Source organism: Aquarana catesbeiana, linkage group LG11 (assembly GCF_042186555.1).
Source record: "Aquarana catesbeiana isolate 2022-GZ linkage group LG11, ASM4218655v1, whole genome shotgun sequence".
Lineage (NCBI taxonomy): Eukaryota > Metazoa > Chordata > Amphibia > Anura > Ranidae > Aquarana > Aquarana catesbeiana.
Genome location: NC_133334.1, coordinates 70,777,582 through 70,796,772, shown reverse-complemented (window position 1 = coordinate 70,796,772; position 19,191 = coordinate 70,777,582). Strand labels below are relative to the sequence as shown.

The 19,191-nt window shown below is 41.3% G+C and overlaps 1 long non-coding RNA gene across 1 annotated transcript; it reads right to left on the bottom strand.

Moving 5' to 3' along the window:
* Positions 1-3,177: 3,177 nt before the first annotated feature.
* LOC141112094 (uncharacterized) lies at positions 3,178-18,642 on the bottom strand. Its single transcript, XR_012236523.1, has 2 exons — positions 18,293-18,642; positions 3,178-16,537 (listed from the first exon to the last, which is right to left on the bottom strand). It is a non-coding gene; the product is annotated as an uncharacterized lncRNA (long non-coding RNA).
* Positions 18,643-19,191: the final 549 nt, after the last annotated feature.

Sequence of the window (19,191 nt, the reverse complement as noted above, 5' to 3'; positions counted from 1 at the left end):
TTATGGAGTTTGCTAAATATGGACAGTGTTTAGAGATCTCTAGGGGGAATTTAAATGTACTAATGGGTTGGTTGGGTGTATATAAAGACACTTTAGAGCAGACAGGCTGGGGTTTGTGTGAGAATGCATACATTTGTGTGTTCAATTCATGTCATGCCCCCGTTTCTACAGTAGCAGTGGTTATTATCAGCTGTCAGTCAGGGAAATTTACATAGAAGTAGCTCATGATGTTTACACAGTGACAAATTAAATAAATTGTTGGTCCATCATGGACACAAACTCCACACTTATTTCAAAGTCTCCAACTGTCCAATTTTTAGACCAGCAATTGTACTTTTTCAAAGTGGTTGTAAACTAAAAATAAAAATCAACATTTTTTTTTTAATCAAATTCTCCAATATAACATTCAAAGTTATTTTTTTTTTTAGTCTTGTAAATTGTTTAAAAATTAAAAATACCTTGGGTTCTTGACAGTTTTTTCACCTAGCCCTGCTTCTTTTCATCTCCTGTCAATGCTAACCATGGGTGCAAATGTACAGTAAAGGTACCAAAAATGGCCCTTTGACTGTACAGTTGCACAATGTACTTTCACTTCAGCACTGTATATACGTAACAAAGCCAAAAACAGTAGAAAAACATGTTGGGTTTAATTGGGGAGCACTTTATAATTTTTTTATTGATGGCAACTGCAAAAATAGCATTCTGTATAGGAAGAGGTAGAATAAGAAGGAATAGAGATTACTAGTAGTGACAAAATAAATGTGAAGGATAGAAGGGGTGTTTGGCGAAAAGTAAGATAATATTGTAGCATCCTCATAGATATGTGATAGGATTAGGTAAATTTAGTTCTGGCTCACTGTAATCAGTGTGCCTGTGTTTGATTGTTCTGGTCTGTTCTGTGTTTCAGTGGCTGCAGGATGGACCGATTCACTATAGCCTCCTATTTTCCTGCTACCATTCCTTTAGGCTCTTAGTTACATTGTCTACAATGGCCCTTTATTAGTACTATACAGTCTTCTCTTCAGCGACCCTCTGATAATAATGCCGCGTACACACGATCTGAATTTCCAAGGTTTTTCCGACAGAATTCCGCTCAAGCTTGCCTTGCATACACACGGTCACACAAAAGTTCTCTGAACTTTCGACCGTCAAGAACGCAGTGACGTACAACACTACGACGAGCCGAGAAAATGAAGTTCAATGCTTCCGAGAATGCGTCAAATTGTTTCCGAGCATGCGTAGGAATTTTGCGTGGAATTTCTACAGACAATCGGAATTTCCAATAGGAACTTTCTCCGTCGGAAAAATAGAGAACCTGCTTTCAATCTTTTGCTGGCGGAAATTCCGCCAGCAAAAGTCCGATGGAGCATACACACGGTCGGAATTTCCGACCAAAAGCTCACATCGGACTTTTGCTGGCGGAATTTCCGATCGTGTGTATGCGGCATAAGTCACCTTTTTACATTTTCTTCTTACTCCTTCCCACCTGTTATTTAGAGATTTCAATAGCTCAAGCTGAAATTTACACACACACACCTACGATTTTAGTTAGACAAATGAGCTAAAAAGCAGGCGTCTACAGCTGTGCTGTGTGCTCTTGGTTATTACCTAATTAATTTTTTATTTGTGCAACACATATTGTTGATATATATTGTAAAAATGTATAAGGTTTAAAAAATGTAATTGACTCAAAAATGTTATGGTGTTACTTTGAGTGGACTTGTTTGCCTCATGAGCACTGGAAGCAATTATTCAAAGTGAATTGGTGAATGGATGAAAAATAAAATATGTTTGTTTTTAGAAAGCCAAGTTGCAACTTCCTGTGAGATACACACAAAAGCAACAACTTTCTATATTAAGTTGCGCTAAACCTTCCTATAAAGTGAATCTGTGCAATAAACATTGATAATGCAAAATTATTTGTATGTAAAGTGGCTCCATGCAAATAAAAAATTGATTAATTAATTATCACATTGCATCATATTATGAATAGTCCACTGTATTAAAGATGGTTTTCAGATGTGAGACTGACACACGATGCACTCAAGAGTCGTGGTTATGAAAGATATAACCTCCACCTCTACACACATTACCGGCTAGAAATGACCTCCTATTACAGGAGATCACACACGCTTTTGGCTCAATACCCAGCCCGGGAGTTTAAGAAGTGAAGCGATATTCACAGTGTCTTCCCAGGTATTATTCTTCAAAGGCACGTATTTGATCCCCATAAAGAAATGAAAGCTTCCATAGTGTAAAATCGTTGGTGATTTTATTAAATAAAAGTATTGCACTTACAATTAAGATGAATAAAAGATGCAGTAAAAACAAGCCAGCTGGCTCTCGATTGCAGCCCGCCACTCCAGGACCTGTGTGAATGTGGTGACGTCAGCATGTTGCTCCCTCTTACACATTTAGTCACACCTGACGTCGTCCAGGGGCCCTGTTATCCCCTGTAATAGGAGATCATTTGGAGTCGCTAAGCGGCAGTGTGTGTAGAGGTGGAGGTTATATCTTTCCTAACCATGACTCTTGGGTGCATTGTGTGTCAGTCTCACATCTAAAAAAACATCTTTAATACAGTGGACTATTCATAATATGATGTAATGTGATAATTAATCATTTTTTATTTGCACTGTCACTTTACATACAAATAAGTTAGCATTATCAATGTTTATTGCACGGATTCACTTTATATGAAGGTTTAGCACAACTTAATATAGAACATTTTTCAGTAGTTAGTGCAATAAAAATTCTGGTCAGGATTTCTCATTACTGACATGCCTGATAGATGTTAGAAAATAGCATGTGATTCAATTTTTTGGCAAGGCCACAGGAGTGAATTGACACATGTTTGGTAGAGCTAAATTCTAAGAAAAAAGCCAGGTGACAGAGAAATGTATAATCTACACAATGCCTTGATTCTCTTCACCTCACATTGCTGAAAGGTTACAAGATCTAGTTGTACAAAGATACCATTTTTATGACAGTAATATATTTATTCCAATAGTAGGTAATCAATCACAGAGACACCCACAGAGCTTCATAACAGCCCATACACAGGAACTTTAAAGTTATCTATAGTCATTTTTTTTTTTTTTTTTTTGGAGAGACATCTCTTTTTTTGAAGAGACATCAACGAGACACAGCCAAAAAAAAAAAAAAAAATGCTCCCTCTATTCTTAACTAAAACAAACTGACTCTAGATACACCCTAACGTAACAAGAAGAACAGGAGTTTTGATGTTCTCTTGAACTTCATTAGCTGTTACAACTGTGATGACTTTACCATTTTACTGCCAGGATATTTTCTTTCATTTTATGACAAATGCTTATATTCTTCTGACTTTTTTCCAGATGGAAACTGACCACTATTCCACAATATAAATTACACATATTTCATGTCCTTAACAGAGCAAAATACTAAATATTTTTAGGGGAAACCCACAGCAGTTATTCCTTTGCAGTTTGACATTCTCTAATCTCATCATACGCTGTGGTTTCATAGAGCTGCCTTTAACATCCTGCTATCTGTCTTATCAGCAGTTTTTACCCCTCGTGATTTTACTTAGAGAACAGCATGTACTGCAGTGGGATAAGGTAACAGGGTAGAGTTTTTAAAGGGGGTTACAGGCCTGAAACTGGGAGAACTTTTCTAAAGCACCAGTTGTACCTGTATGATTGGTGGCTAGAAACTCAGGGAGAAGCGGTATGGGGCAGTTTGGTAGAAATATTAGGGCAATGAGGGGTAGAGGAAGCAAGGAGCTTCTGTGTAATTAAGCTTTATGTACCACTTGGTCTGGTAAGACAAGGCTTTCTGTCAAGTAGATTTGAAGTAGTAAGTAGTAGTTAGCTTCTGAGAGCAAGAAAATGATAGGATCCACTGTATTACAGGCAAAAGGCCCACTTCACAGTGGTGCGACATACGCTCTGACTTTGGGAGCACATGTCGCGTGACGTGTATAAATCAATGAGAGCAGTCTTAAATGGTCCGACTTGTGTAGGTCTGACTTTGAAAAAGGTTCCTGCACTACTTTGGTCTGACTTGGGCACGATTTTAGCCCACTAATTTGAATGTAAGTTGCATCTAAGTCAGATCATCCTCTTAACTGATCCGACTTGTGGCAATGCGACTTGTGCTCTGAGGATCTTGGAAGGGAACCCCATGCCAATTTGTTTATTAAAAATTGGTGTGGGAATCCCCCCCAAGACCATACCAGGCCCTTCAATCTGGTATGGATGTTAAGAGGAACCCCCACGTTAAAATAAAAAAAACAGCGTGGGGTCCCCCCAAAAATTCATAACAAACCCTTATCCCAGCATGCAGTGCAGCAGGTCAGAAAAGGGGGGATTAATGAGCCCCCCTTCTGAACCATGCCAGGCCACATGCCCTCAACATGGGGGAGTGGGTGCTTTGGGGTGGGGGGGCTCTGTACCCCCCACCCCAAAGCACTTTGTCCTCATGTTGATAGGGACAAGGGCCTCTTCCTGACAACCCTGGGCAGTGGTTGTGGGGGTCTGCTGGCAGGGGGTTTGTCGGATCCCAGCCCCCTTGTCAGATCCCAGCCCCCACCCTACGTTAATGAGTAGGGGTACCTTGTACCCCTACTCATTCACCCAAAAAAAGTGTCAAAAATAAATGAAACCAGTACACAGGTTTTTGACAAAGTACTTTATTAAAAATGAAGAATGTTCCCCATTGTAACTCCAACGTGTCTCTTCCCTCCGGTATTTTCCCTCCGGTTCTTCTCTCTGGTGATGTCTTCTTCCTCCGGTTCTTCTTCCTCTGCTGATGTCTTTTTCCTCTGATTCTTCCTTCAGTTCTTCTCCCTCCGGTTCTTCTCCCTCCGCTGTATTCTTCCTCTGGTTCTTCTGACGGTTCTTCTCTCTCCTGATGTCTTCTTCCAACACTAGCTCCAGTGTGCCATTTCTTATATAGCCATGGGACATACCAGACCCTTCCTGGTATGGTCTTGGGGGGGACCCCAAGCCGTTTATTTTTAACATTTTGGTGTGGGGTTTCCCCCTTAAGATTTATACCAGACTCAAAGGGCCTGGTATTGTCAGAAGTTGGATCCCGTTCATTAAAGTCGCATGGAAGTTGGACATGAAGTCATAGGGCAACGTCAGATCAGAAGTCATCTGACTTCCATGTTGGGGCAGTGTGAACCTGGCCTTAATTTAGCCTGCATGGGTTGAGTACTACTAAAGATGTAGTTCCTAGAGGGTTTAATGGTAAGTTAAGGCCTGCTTGGGCTAAAGTGTAGTCATGGCTGAGTTTGAAAGCCAACTTCCATGGCAAGCTCAATTCTTTAGGTGGATCTTCAAGGGGACAAGTAAAAGGGCTTTTGGGGAAATTTCTCTTTAGAGCAGTCCCCCCCCCATGGCACTATGACAACAGTGGCATATAAATACAATCAATAAAAGGAAACATGTGGCCTTTGTAATCCTGGCAACTGAAAAATGTATTTTCAGATGCCTTCGAACCTGTTTAGTTTATTGTTTGAACACTGGCCTGCCTCTGCAACAGCCCAACAGCCACTACATGAAGGGGAAGGGACCGTGTGTGTAGCATGTAGTGTGTGTGTGTGTGTGTGTGTGTGTGTGTGTGTGTGTGTGTGTGTGTGGGGGCAGATCTATTTCACTGATAATTTAAAAGAAAATAACATTTGCAAGTGACATGGATTTTGTGCTGGAAATATTTAAATGTAACTACTGGTTCTCAATTTATGTCCGTCCTTTATGTAGCAAGGAACATCACACAAATCATTAATTGATCTTACGGGCCATAAAAGTGCCTGTGGCCTAGTTTTCAGCATTGGGCAGCCAATGGCCTGTGACATTTGGAATTTTTTTCTATGACTCAATAGATCAATTAACTAAAAAATGTATTGTTCTGTGGGAGGAATTGCGCTTTCAACTCCTGTATGAATAAAAGCATTGATAACTTTGGGAAGATGTTGTCTCTACTCTCTGGCTAACCACTATCATACCATTTTTTATATGAAATATCATTTAAAATGTATATAGGATACAACAAGTATTTACAAAGAAAATATGTTGTAGAATAAATTGAAAGTATCATTAAAGCCCAACTGATCTTTCAGTTTAGATCAGCTGAATACAACCCAAGTAATTGTTGTGCTAAGTTTTACAGGTTGTTTTCTTTAGAAAGCAGCTAGAACCTTAATATAAAAGCCTGTCTTCTCTCAGTATGTTGAAGAGAATGATCCTTGCTCTCGGAGTGAAAGCAGTGGTCTCTCTGCAGAGGTCCAGAGCCCCCTGAGTCAGAAAAAAGGCTTTGCAATCACCAAAGCCTACATTAGCTATTGATTAGAGAACTCTATGTGTATCAGCAAGCAGCATTTCAAACCTCTATACTTCCCCCCACTCTGTAACTAAACTAGAAAAATACATTAATTTTGGCTTTAGATACACTTTAAATACATTCTAGAGTAATAATAGATAACACATTAAACATTTTTAACAACAAACATAATATTACAAATTAATTTTTTTTAGTCTTGCAATTAATATAAGGTTAAAGGGGTTAACTTCTGTCATAACGAAAAAAAAATATTACTGATATTTAGTGTATGCAAAAGGAAGTAGAAGAAATGTAACCAAGCTCCTTCTTTGAAAAAATGCTGGTGTTGAATTCATTAAAGCAGCTGGATTTTCACTTATACTGCACAGTTGAAGTAATTGAGTAATGAGTGCTGTGCTTGTTTCTGGCTCCTTCCCAGGTAAAACGTATGTCCTGCTTGGAATGAGCTCATTTGCAATTCCAAGATAAACAAGTCTCTGCTTCATAATGCCCGAGGCAGTTTACACTGAACAGTGGATAGTTGTAAGTCATCTTTAGCACAATGTAGACTGTACACTGACCGAAGCAAGTCACACTTTTCGATGGCTTACAGTAGAGGTATGAAAATTAAAATCTATGTTTGACTTATTTTAAGGCTTGTTAATAAAGTATGTACAGACTTACACTTAGAATAAAGTGCACTAATCAAAAGAAAGTAGAGAAGAACCGGTCAATTAGCCTGGTTTAATGTGTGACTCGTGTCTCATTCATACAAATTTTTAAAACGTTTTAGAAAGTTTTTTTGAAATTTCCTATTGATATTACTGGGGTCAGATTCAGCATTGGGAATTGTAGACTGGTAGGTGGCTTTTTCCTGTACAAGTAACAAGCACAATTTCTGTGTGAAAGAGGTGAACCCAGTGGATGTAGACCCCCTTTCATGCCCATTGTAGACTGAAATTCAGTGTAAATGGAAATCCAGCCCAGATGATGACATTTGGCGGGTTTCTCATGACCAGTCAAGATGGGTTGCATCATCAGGTAGAACCCTGATTTGAAAGCATTGCATATGTCCACAAGTTTTTGGGAACCTACAAAGCTGAACATTTCAGTGCTCAATTGCTATTCTGAGTCTTCACCACCAGTCACAGTACATCTTAGTCATTATCATCCTCAATAAATTTGTAATCCAAGCTGTCACTTTTTCTCTCACAGGACTGTCCCTGAACTGCACACTCAAGCGCCTGAGAAACAGACATGCTCCCTAAAGTTCTCACTGTGTATCCGGGTAGACACCAGTGGCGGAACAATCAGGGTCGCACCAGTCGCGCTAGCGACTGGGCCCTGCCGTTCCGCCACAGTGGGAGGCCCCAGGACGTCCAGTTGTCACTTCACTACGCAGTGTAGGGGCGGCGATCGGCAGCTCTGTGGTGCCTGCAAGTCGCGGGATCTCCCTCTGGTGTTCAGTTCACTTTCCTCTCTATACAGTGCAGAGGGGAGGGGCACAAACTCCTCTTCAGCAGCAGATCAAGAGGCTCTCGGGTGCGCTCTCTGCTACTCCTGCAGAACATGCTGGAGGCGGAGCCTGCCGAGGCTTGCATTTTGATTGGGCTGGACTCGAGGAGGGGGTGTGGCCAGCCTCAAATGTGATGGTGCCCGGTCCACCTTCTGGTGCAGGTGTGAGACTCAAGCTGCATGGACAGTAAACAGTGGAGATACTCTGATAGAGGTAAATCAGATTGGTATGTTAGCGAAATTTGGTTGTACGCAAAGCACACAGCCAAATCTCCTGTTTCTAATCATAATAACAATTTCGTCTAATGATATAATACCATCTCACCTTTTGATCATATGTCTCTCCTCTAGTGTAGCTAATCCTCTGGTGTGTGCCTCATGCTTACAAATAGAATCACAACACATCCTTCTTACATTCCCATCTCAGCAAGACTGCCCTTACAGCCCTGTCTCAGCTGTCTGCATGAGCCACTTTATTAGCGTATCAATAGCAAGTCCCAAAGCTTGAGGGTTGGGCCTCCAACAGCCAAACACCTCCTATAAAGCTTGTGACCTCACAAAAAATGGACACAGGATATGACCTCACAGGATGTAAGTGACCATATAAGGATTTAACAACAGAACACAAAAAAACCAATGAACAATGACTACAGGACATGATACAATATACTAAATGACGATGACTAAAGTTCCTTGTGCATGGGAGATTATCCGCAGGTATACGTCATGGCACCCCAAACATGTTGATCAGGCATACCAGGGGTGACAAGAGCAAAACACCTCTAAACCGATAATGTCTTTGCAGAGTGAACGCATCCCCACCAAACGATCGTTCTGTGCATTGCACAGGGGCCCTTTTGCTGGCGGACATGTCTTCTCTCTGCAGACACCTCTCTCCAAACACCAGGAAGTTTTCCACTACCTAACAGGTCTCAGCCAGCGTCGATCTGCCCCAGTCAGCTATTAGAGCGGGCTGTGGTTGATCAGACACTGGGAGACTTATGACAACACATTAATATAAAATTTTCCACAACAGTCCCTCCTCTTGTCATATGATCCCATGTGTCCCTCGATGAATCCTGATCTTCTTCTTAGTCCATAAAAAGTAAAACACGGCTTGACATGTAGACTCTGTTGGAGATGATGTGGTGAGCTGTAGTAGTCGCCGGTCGGTCTGGGATCCTCTGTGTCTTGTACGTGGGTCAGACTTCGGGGCATCTCATCAGGGAAGATGTGGTCATCTGCTCAGGCTCTGGTCACGCGTCCAATCAGGCAACAGGAGCACCTCATCATGGCATATAGAAGGAATAGAAACAAAAACAACATGAGTATATATACCCCTACTTCCTTCACTATGATCTGCTGCAAGATAAAAATTAAATCTCCAACGATTCCCAAACCCTTAAAAAGGATTCCAACCTTCAATATCTATAGCTCTGGCTTTGCCTTGCAGGGATCTAAACCTTATCCATATGGGCCTGAACTTTGTCACTAGTATCCCCTATCCAGATATAACAATCTTTACTTATGAATTCCCAGAAACCCCCCTTGGACTGTGGGAACTTCCTTGTAGCTTCAACAGTTACATGAAACATCCCATCCTCTATGGATGAGAAATTGTTCAAGCGTTTCATAAACTCAATGCCCCCACCGTGTACAAGCAATTCCCTTTCAGCTGTCCCTGCCATTCTTACCTTCTCTCGCGCCATCAGATCCTCGCGATCGGCCACGACATAAGATGCTGGGACGAGTTTCACCAGCACACATGAACCTCTTGCCTTACGGGAAATACCTTATAAGCTGTAGATCCGCATTAATACCAAACTACAGTTGTAGCACACTTGTGGGCTACCTAGTTATCCCGATACCAAAGCTGGCAAGAACCAGAGCTATTGTTAAAATTATAATTAATTTTACCCTCTATAAATGTTCTGTTAAGTTCTTTTGACAGGTGTCTGTTTGGATTTTACTAGTCTGTCAAAACTCCTCACACCAATATGAACGTCACATATAGCATGTACTGCCGTCATCGCTGGGGCACTAATACCCGACCATGTGTCCTGTTCTCTTTCTTAGCTAGTTGGGATTCTTTTCATCATTACCCTTGCCAAAATTTATTAAACAAAAAAATATAAATCAACAAAGATACTTCTCTACTCTTTGTGGTTGATCAGCTTCTTGCAGTGGCTGGCATGGTCTCATCCCTCAAGCTTCTTTATAATGACCCAGTCACCTGGTTGGGAAGAATGTAAACTGGTTATTGTGTCAGGGTCCAGGATGGACTCGTGAACCCTGTGGTGGACCTTTTGAAGTTCATGTTACAGTGATTGCACCCACCCTATCAGCTGAGAATGTAGGTGACAGCTAATGAGGAAAGTACAATTCTGTTTTTGGTTGACCTTCAAACAAACCCAGACATCGGGACTATGGTCACTGCATAACCTGTGCGTGGCTTACCATCCGGGGTGTAATACCTGGAAACAGTGACAAAAAGGTTCTTAGCATCTGGGATGGGAGCCTCTTTCACCAGACTGCTGCTTGCTGATTCAAATTCTATCAAAGACAGTCTTGGCACAAACTTGGTTAGAATTAGAGCGGTTAGTATTGTTGGTTTGAAAATGTGTTATTCTCACCACTCTCATCCCCCCTTTTCTTCTTCCTCATTACAAACTGGAGGAAGCCATGCAGGGTTTAGAATGGTGCAGAATAAAACACTGAAATAGCCCATGATACTTTTACCTTCTTATACACCTGTACACACACTTCCAGAAACTCTTTGGACCTGAAAAGATACTTATAAACAAAAGTTATTACTCTATCCTTCAAAGAATGGTAAACAATACAATATTCATGTACATTGGTAAATTGTCACTGACATTCCACAAAACCGACAATAACTAAACCCTCTGTAAATCTTACTTTCACGTTTTTTTTTTTCTTTCCTAAAATACAACAGCCGCGACACGCAAGAGGGCTGTCACGGGAGGTTCAAACATCTCGTTACCACATACAAACATTGAAACAAAGAAAAACATTTAGATACAAATGTGGGGGAGATATTTCATAGTTCCCAAAAACGAAAAAATAAAAAAATAAAAACGACCAGATGGAATGCTGCCTTCACTCTTTTAGCGATAGAAAAAGAATACAATTTGAAAGGCACAAGAGCATTTCAAAATCTTTGCATGGACCAGCCACACAAAGTTCAAAAACAGGCCTGTGTATTTTTAATCACACAAACGTGTACTACGCATCCATCAACTCACTCAACATTACAGATTTCTGAAGCCGCAGTCGCGCTACATCAACTCCCGAGGGATACCCAAAATAGTATCCTTGGACCACCTATGTCAATGTTTCTGGGGTTTAATAGCCTTTTCCTCAGAACTCAGATTTCATGTATTATGTAGCTGTCTGACTGGGGTGCATGGACGACCTATTGCCCATGACGATTCAAAACGCTTTTTTTTTGGCGAACTCTGCGTCCAGAGAACCCTGCGCTTTATTTTCGGAGCGATTATGGTTTGCGCCTTTATCACCATAATCGACCCCCGCATTCCGATTATTATACACGGCCTGAGCGGGGCTGTTAGGGTACTACTCCTCACGTTTATGCTAATACAATCGCGAACTGGAATTCCGACTATTATACACGGCCCGACCAATCTCACGATATACAGCCCTCTAAACGTGTTTGTCCGACAACTACAAAAACACCATGAAATCCTCTGCTATTCAAAACAATCTTATGGCTTCTCTCTGTACCTCGACATTACGACAATAACTTGGATGCCTCCTGTTTGCTCTCTACCCAAAACTGTATTACAGTATAAACCTTAATTTAATTTAAAAATAAAAATGATTTCGTCCTTCCAAACACAAGTCAAAAGACCCCAAGCCCCTCCCACTAACTTCCTGTTGCACACCTGAGTAGGAAGAGGGATGGGGAGGGGAAGCCTTAAGTAGCTTCATATTTTTTCTATCAAGACATTAGAAATCTTCACTAGAAACATAAACTTCTTTAAAACAACTGGAATAAAAACCTAAATGATTCTACTGGAAATGGAATTCAGTACAAAACCAGAGATATTTCGCTGGAGACTAAAATCAGCATAAACAAAAAGGCAGTTGCAGCAATCGAAAATCGGTCCACGGCAAAATGGTGAATGAAACCAGGACTACAGAAAAATGGCCGACATTAACAAATGACAAGAGACAAAGTTACATAAAACGTCTTAAACAATACACGCTTGTCGCAAATACAACACAATATTTGACTCAGAGTTAGAACTCCCCCCATGTTATTACCTAGAAACCTGAGACCCCCACAGGGTGTAAACAGCTCCTATTGTGATGTCCCAACAATGCATGGGCACTTGGATATGCGACAGGCATTTCAACTTAAAACCAATATTCAATACAGAAAACGCAATAGTTTCCTTGAAAAGTATGTAAACAGTACAAAAATAGAATTCACAAAATGGTGCCTAGAAGCCAGATTGTAGCTTAAAGCACATGGCTTTGCACACACAAAGGAATACACAATGGAGCAGTTTCCCCTATAGGAAGTCTCACACAAAGGAAAAGAAAATGGCCGACCGTAGTCACATGGTAGACAACAACAACAAGAGAACAAAAGGAAGTAGCAGACAAAAACCATTTTCCTGCCAAAACCAAAAATTTCTCCCCACAAAATTACACATTTGAGATACTAAATGAACCCTTAGACAAACATTTAAAAGTGTTAAAGTTACAAAAAAACACAACTTAGGAACACATGCTATCCAATGAAACAACCAAGCCACATGACCCACAATTACACGGCTGAAACATACACTCAAACTCAGTTCACATCAGCTTTCACAGGAACGAGAGTTACAGACAGTGAATGCTTGCATGTCTGTTCAGAACATTAGAGTTCCCTTCCCCCAGGGCGTAGACCCTTTCAATACAAAAACAACAATGCCTGCCCCTTCACTAAACTCTTGGCATCATTACAAACAGGTTCAGCTACTTACAAAACTACTCAGCCACACACACACATTGCAGGCTGCAAATAATATCAATTCATACATTTATATTTCTCATATGCATTACAAACTTGTTACACAGAATCAGACACACACACACACACACACAGTCTCCATACACAAAGATTCGAAATACAAATAACACACACAGGCAGGCACACACACACACAGGCACACACCAGACATACGATCAAACTTCCAGCATTATTTCAAAAGACGAAAAATTTGTTCTTTTTGCGAAGCAGAACCTCCCCAGCACATCTTAATGATCCGATTCTGAAGGAGGTTCTGTTCACTCCTACCTGGCTCGCCTGCTGTTAGCGAAATTTGGTTGTACGCAAAGCACACAGCCAAATCTCCTGTTTCTAATCATAATAACAATTTCGTCTAATGATATAATACCATCTCACCTTTTGATCATATGTCTCTCCTCTAGTGTAGCTCATCCTCTGGTGTGTGCCTCATGCTTACAAATAGAATCACAACACATCCTTCTTACATTCCCATCTCAGCAAGACTGCCCTTACAGCCCTGTCTCAGCTGTCTGCATGAGCCACTTTATTAGCGTATCAATAACAAGTCCCAAAGCTTGAGGGTTGGGCCTCCAACAGCCAAACATCTCTTACAAAGCTTGTGACCTCACAAAAAATAGACACAGGATATGACCTCACAGGATGTAAGTGACCATATAAGGATTTAACAACAGAACACAAAAAAACCAATGAACAATGACTACAGGACATGATACAATATACTAAATGACGATGACTAAAGTTCCTTGTGCATGGGAGATTATCCGCAGGTATACGTCATGGCACCCCAAACATGTTGATCAGGCATACCAGGGGTGACAAGAGCAAAACACCTCTAAACCGATAATGTCTTTGCAGAGTGAACGCATCCCCACCAAACGATCGTTCTGTGCATTGCACAGGGGCCCTTTTGCTGGCGGACATGTCTTCTCTCCGCAAACACCTCTCTCCAAACACCAGGAAGTTTTCCACTACCTAACAGGTCTCAGCCAGCGTCGATCTGCCCCAGTCAGCTATTAGAGCGGGCTGTGGTTGATCAGACACTGGGAGACTTATGACAACACATTAATATAAAATTTTCCACAACAGGTACACTGGATTAAACTTTGCTAGGTTTCATTTAGTCATTGAATTATCTGTTTGCATAAGCTGATCTCCTTGCTATACAGGTCTATTTTAGCACAACTCCTCTTGCTTTTATCTCACCAGCATCACCTTTTAAAAAACACATTACAAATGTATACCTCCACCCTTAACTAAAATAGATGGAACCTCAGCATCTCCCCTGCCAGCCATTGTACCACTTTGCTGTCATTGAACAAGATTACAGATTTATTTGATTATTATTGTTACTGGGACATTAGGCTTCCAATGGAGATGTTCCTAATATGTATGAAAATGTAAAAAAATGCTAAAGTCACCATATATACTGTGACAGTGTGACTGATTTTTTTAAATTTATTGTTAATGTGAACGTGGATATTTATTTGGGTTTATTATTATAGTTTATAATAAGCTACAATAGGAAATCCAAATAAATATCTGCATTTTTGCATTACCATGAAAGTAATATAAAAGTACAGTCACAGTATATATGGTCACTTTAGCAAGTTTTCACATCTTCATGCATTTTACGATAATATCTCTTATAGTATCCTAATGTCCTAGTGACAATAATAATAAATACATGCACTAGCACTGGGCACTCAGAGAATGTACTCTAAATCTCTCATGGGGTGTCCTGGGTCCCTACAGCAGCATCTCTCCCCACTATTCACCACATGTCACAAACGTTAAACAGTAAACTTTAGGGCTCTTTCACGCGGGGCAGATCCACACAGCGAACTCCGCTTTGCTCAGCGGGGGATTGATCCACTGATCCCCACTGAGCAGGCGGATGACAAGTCCGTCTCCGCTCACTGTGCAAGGACAGACCTATCAGAGCCCCGCTCTCCTCTATGGGAGATCAGATGAAAATGGACCGCTTGTCTGTTTTCATCCAATCCCATCCGATCCTCCAGACAGATAGAAAATAGGGTCACCATCCGTCTGGATTTCATGGACAGGATTCGATCGGATAGCAGTGGGTGTCAGCGGACATGTCACTGCTGACATCCGCCACTCCATAGAGGTAAATGGAGTGTCCAATCAGGTCCGCCTGAAAAACTGACCGGTGGACCTGATCAAACAGCCCGGGTGAAAGTGGTCTTAGAGACGAGTAAAGCTTCAGCAACACATAAATATGTTAATTTTACAGTTCTTGTAGAACTAGACCCATATTAAATGAATGCACCGTCCCTAATTAAAGTAAATGCCCTGCCTCCAATGGCTTTCTGGACATGCATTAAAGTGGTTGTAAACCCTTTACAACCACTTTGAACTACAGGCAAGCCTATAATTAGGCTTGCCTGTAGCTGCACTGGATATCTCCTAAACCTGCACGGTTTAGGAGATATCCCTGTATTTGCATGTGCCGACGTCATGCGGCACATGCGCACTTAAGCCAACTGAAGCAATGGCATGCATGGGCGGGAGTGACGTCATCGCGGTTCCGGCCAATCACAGCGCCGGAGCCGTGATACCCGGAAGCAAGCCCCAGGCGAGATGTCGGCGGCCTGGAGGGAGACGAGGACGGCTGCGGGGGCTTTGTTCTTGGGTAAGTAATTTATAATGAGCTAGTATGCTATGCATACTAGCTCATTATGCCTTTATCTTGCAGGGTGTGTTTTTAGTTGTTTTTTTTTTTTTTTTGCAGGAGGGTTTACTTCCTCTTTAAAAAAAGGTGTCCCTAAAAACATTTTTGAAATGATGGCAACTATGGGGGCCCCTGACCTAGGCAGGTATCGGCTTCAGTAAGCAAGTGATTCACACTGCTTGTACACTGAAGTCAATACCTGCTCGGGTCAGAAGCCCCTCCCCTCTCCACTGTATAGACTCAGGAAGTAAACTGCTAGCCGGAGGGAGATCCCGCAGCTCGCAATGGAAGTAAAGGGCCCTGGATGAGTGGCAGGGGCAGCTGGACGAGGTCAGGGGGGCCCTTCATGGTTTCTTGCACTGGGGCCCTGAAGGTTCTAGTTACGCCACTGGTACATACAACTATAACACTTTGGGGTTGATTTACTAAAACTGGAGAGCTGCACTTTGGTGCAGCTCTGCATGGTAGCCAATTAGCATCTAACTTTAGCTTGTTCAATTAGGCTTCACCAAAAAAAAACTGGAACCAGATTTTGCGCTCTCCAGTAAATCAACCCCTTTTGTGTGGCAATTAAGACAAGGGTTGGTTTTTGCATTTTTCACAGCCAATTAGAGCAACAGCAAAGGCTACATTTGCTTGGCAGGAAGTGAAACTGATAACACGGACATGATTAATCAGTTCAAACTAAACTGTCAGTCCAGATGCTTGTCATTCTCTTTCATAACCTCCTTGCAGAAGAGCTTCTGGTCTCCATCTGCCAGCCACTGTTTCTTCTGTTCTCCATCATGCTTTTAAAGTTGAACTGTGGCTTAGATAGATAGATAAGATATTAAATAGATAGATAACATAATACTAACCTTACTGATGGCAGCAGTCACTCTAGTCTCCTTGCTTTGGAATTTTGCCAACATTGTTGCATAGAGATGGTGTAACACGCCTAGATTACATCACTATATACACTGCAAGGGAAAAAAAAAAGAAATCCAGGTTTGGAAAAGGTTAGTAACATTTCTACCCATTATACCAGAAACTGTAGTATGCTGGTATGAGTACTCTCCTAGATTTGGAAGTATCATTTTGACCTCTTCTATTCAAGAAGCTTGCATTTCTCTTAGCTTGTGTTGGAGACTGCGTTAGACTGGCTGGATTGATCACTGGTCCTGAGTGGGTATTCGTGTGGGCAAAAAGGAAGGAATGCCTTTCAGTAGATAGTGCCCAGTGATGCATGGTGACGATGGACCCTCTTGGGGATTGAGCTGTTCCCTTTTCTGTGTGACCTTACGGTTGTTTCAGCATGTAGACTTAGATAAAAAGGAAGGAGAACCCAGTGTCTAGAGAATTACAACTGCTAAAGTATGGCTCATGGACATTTATTAAAAAGTAGCAACATGTACATCAAGTCAATGTGTTTTGGTTGAATAGACTCCCCCCCTTCATCAGGGCTGTTGCTGCATACCATTTGATAGAAGCAATTCCCATGAATGGTTATGCTGGATCAAGATTTCAGAAACCACGATGGCAGAATGCCGACTTTAGTTTCATAGGCACGCTGTTTGCTCCACATGCAACTAAAGCCTGAAATCTTGATCCAACATAACCATTCATGGGAATTGCTCCCATCCAATAGTATACAGCATCAGCCCTGAAGAAGGAGAGGGTCTATTCTCCCAAAACATTTTGGCTTGATGTACATTGGTACTTTTTCATCAACGTCCATGAACCATACTTTAGAAGTTGCAATTCTCTAGACACTGGGTGCTCCTTCCTGTTTATCCAAAGCACATTTCTCTTAGGCAGGACATAACTTAACTATAGCTAAAAAGATCAAATTAAGAAATTTGTTCCCTTTATTTAACAATATTTCAAATTTTCAAGCCCGAAGTCATCTTTTTAGGGAAGACAAGCATAATGTAACTAAATACAGTTTGCTGATACTTGTTATACACATCCTTCATCCAGGTCTGTAATGAACCAAGCACACAGAAAAGGACAGCCTCGTGTATTCATTTTCTAAATCAAGAAAGCAATGGAAGCTTGCTGACTTTGGCCACAAACATCCAATGACCAGGTACGTGAAATAAAATAAGGAAAATGTTACCACAATTTGAAAATTTTAAGACTTGGTACTGACCCCTCTATTCTCACTGCTCAGCCATTCAGATAATAATTTATGGCAATTATTGTAGACTGATAATGGAACATACCCAATCCACTCAAAGATGAATCTGATGAGCAGATAAAAGATGATCTGACATTATAATATGTATAATACATTTACAGTTGTTCAATGTGGGAAAGAGAACTAATTATGCAACACTAATTATATCCAAACTGATGGTCAACAAGTACCCTATGCCCACACTTGAAGTCCCACCACTGCACCTATAGAAAAAAATAATAATATACTTATACAATGTAGCTGCCACTTTAAAATATGTAATCATGTGAAAAATATTTAAACCTCTAGCGAAAACGAGATAAAAATAGTGGCGCTAGAATCCAATTATAAGTGAAACATACGTATATATTAACAAATATGCATCAATGAATATTCAACACCCAGTGATAAGTGTGACAATAAAAGAACAAATTAACTATAATAAAGAGTCCATAAACTCATTCTTCCAGCGTTAAAACTTGTATAGTGTCTTCTCATTTCTTCCACCTCACCAGTATGTGAAAGTGACTCCACTCCCCTCAAAAAACACACTCACCAACTTCCAATGCCTTGTACTCTCGTGCTTGGCTTAAATGCTTTCAACCACACAAAGGGGTTAAGTGAACTCCAGTATCCAACCGTGAACATCAATCAGGATCTCTCCACATGTAAATAACAAAGTGCTCCAAATAGTGTGATAGCGTAAAACCAGCTTAATTAAAACACTCAAGAATCTTCAAACATTGCACTCACATCAAATAAATTCATTATAAGCAAAAGTAAAATCACAGCAGCTCTTCAAACAGGTAATAGCAGTGGTGTAAAGTGGTCATGGCGGATCCGAGGTGTGCAGACACAAGATACACTCTCACCCACCCCTCAGGCTCGAAACAGATCTCCACCTCCTAGCTCAGTGTGCAGCGTCACAAGTTACATGTGATTGCTGTACAGTCACGCCCCGACATGTTTCGTCATACCGACGAATCCCATGATTAAGTTGGTATGATGAAACATGTCGGGGCGTGGCTGTACGGCAATCACGTGTAACTTGTGATGCTGCACACTGAGCTAGGAGGTGGAGATCTGTTCCGAGTCCTGAGGGGCAGGTGAGAGTGTATCTCGTGTCTGCACACCTACTATACCTCCAGACCTCTCAAAAACCTGCACTGAGAGAAATTAAGGTATAGCAGTAGGTACTATACCTATATAAGTACTTGCAGCCAATCTGCTAGCAGTACACCACCATCTGATTTTAGCAGGCAAATTTCTCTACCTTGGTTGCTGAACCGTAAAAAGAAATTCGGTCCCAGCCATCTACATGCTCAGAATCTAAATGCTAGCTTGGCCAAATTTTTAGCACTGCAACTGCTGCCTTTTCAGCTGGTAGACTCTGCCCCCTTTCGTGAATTTGTGTAATGTGCTTTATCTCAGTGGCAGGTTCCAAAACGCCATTTC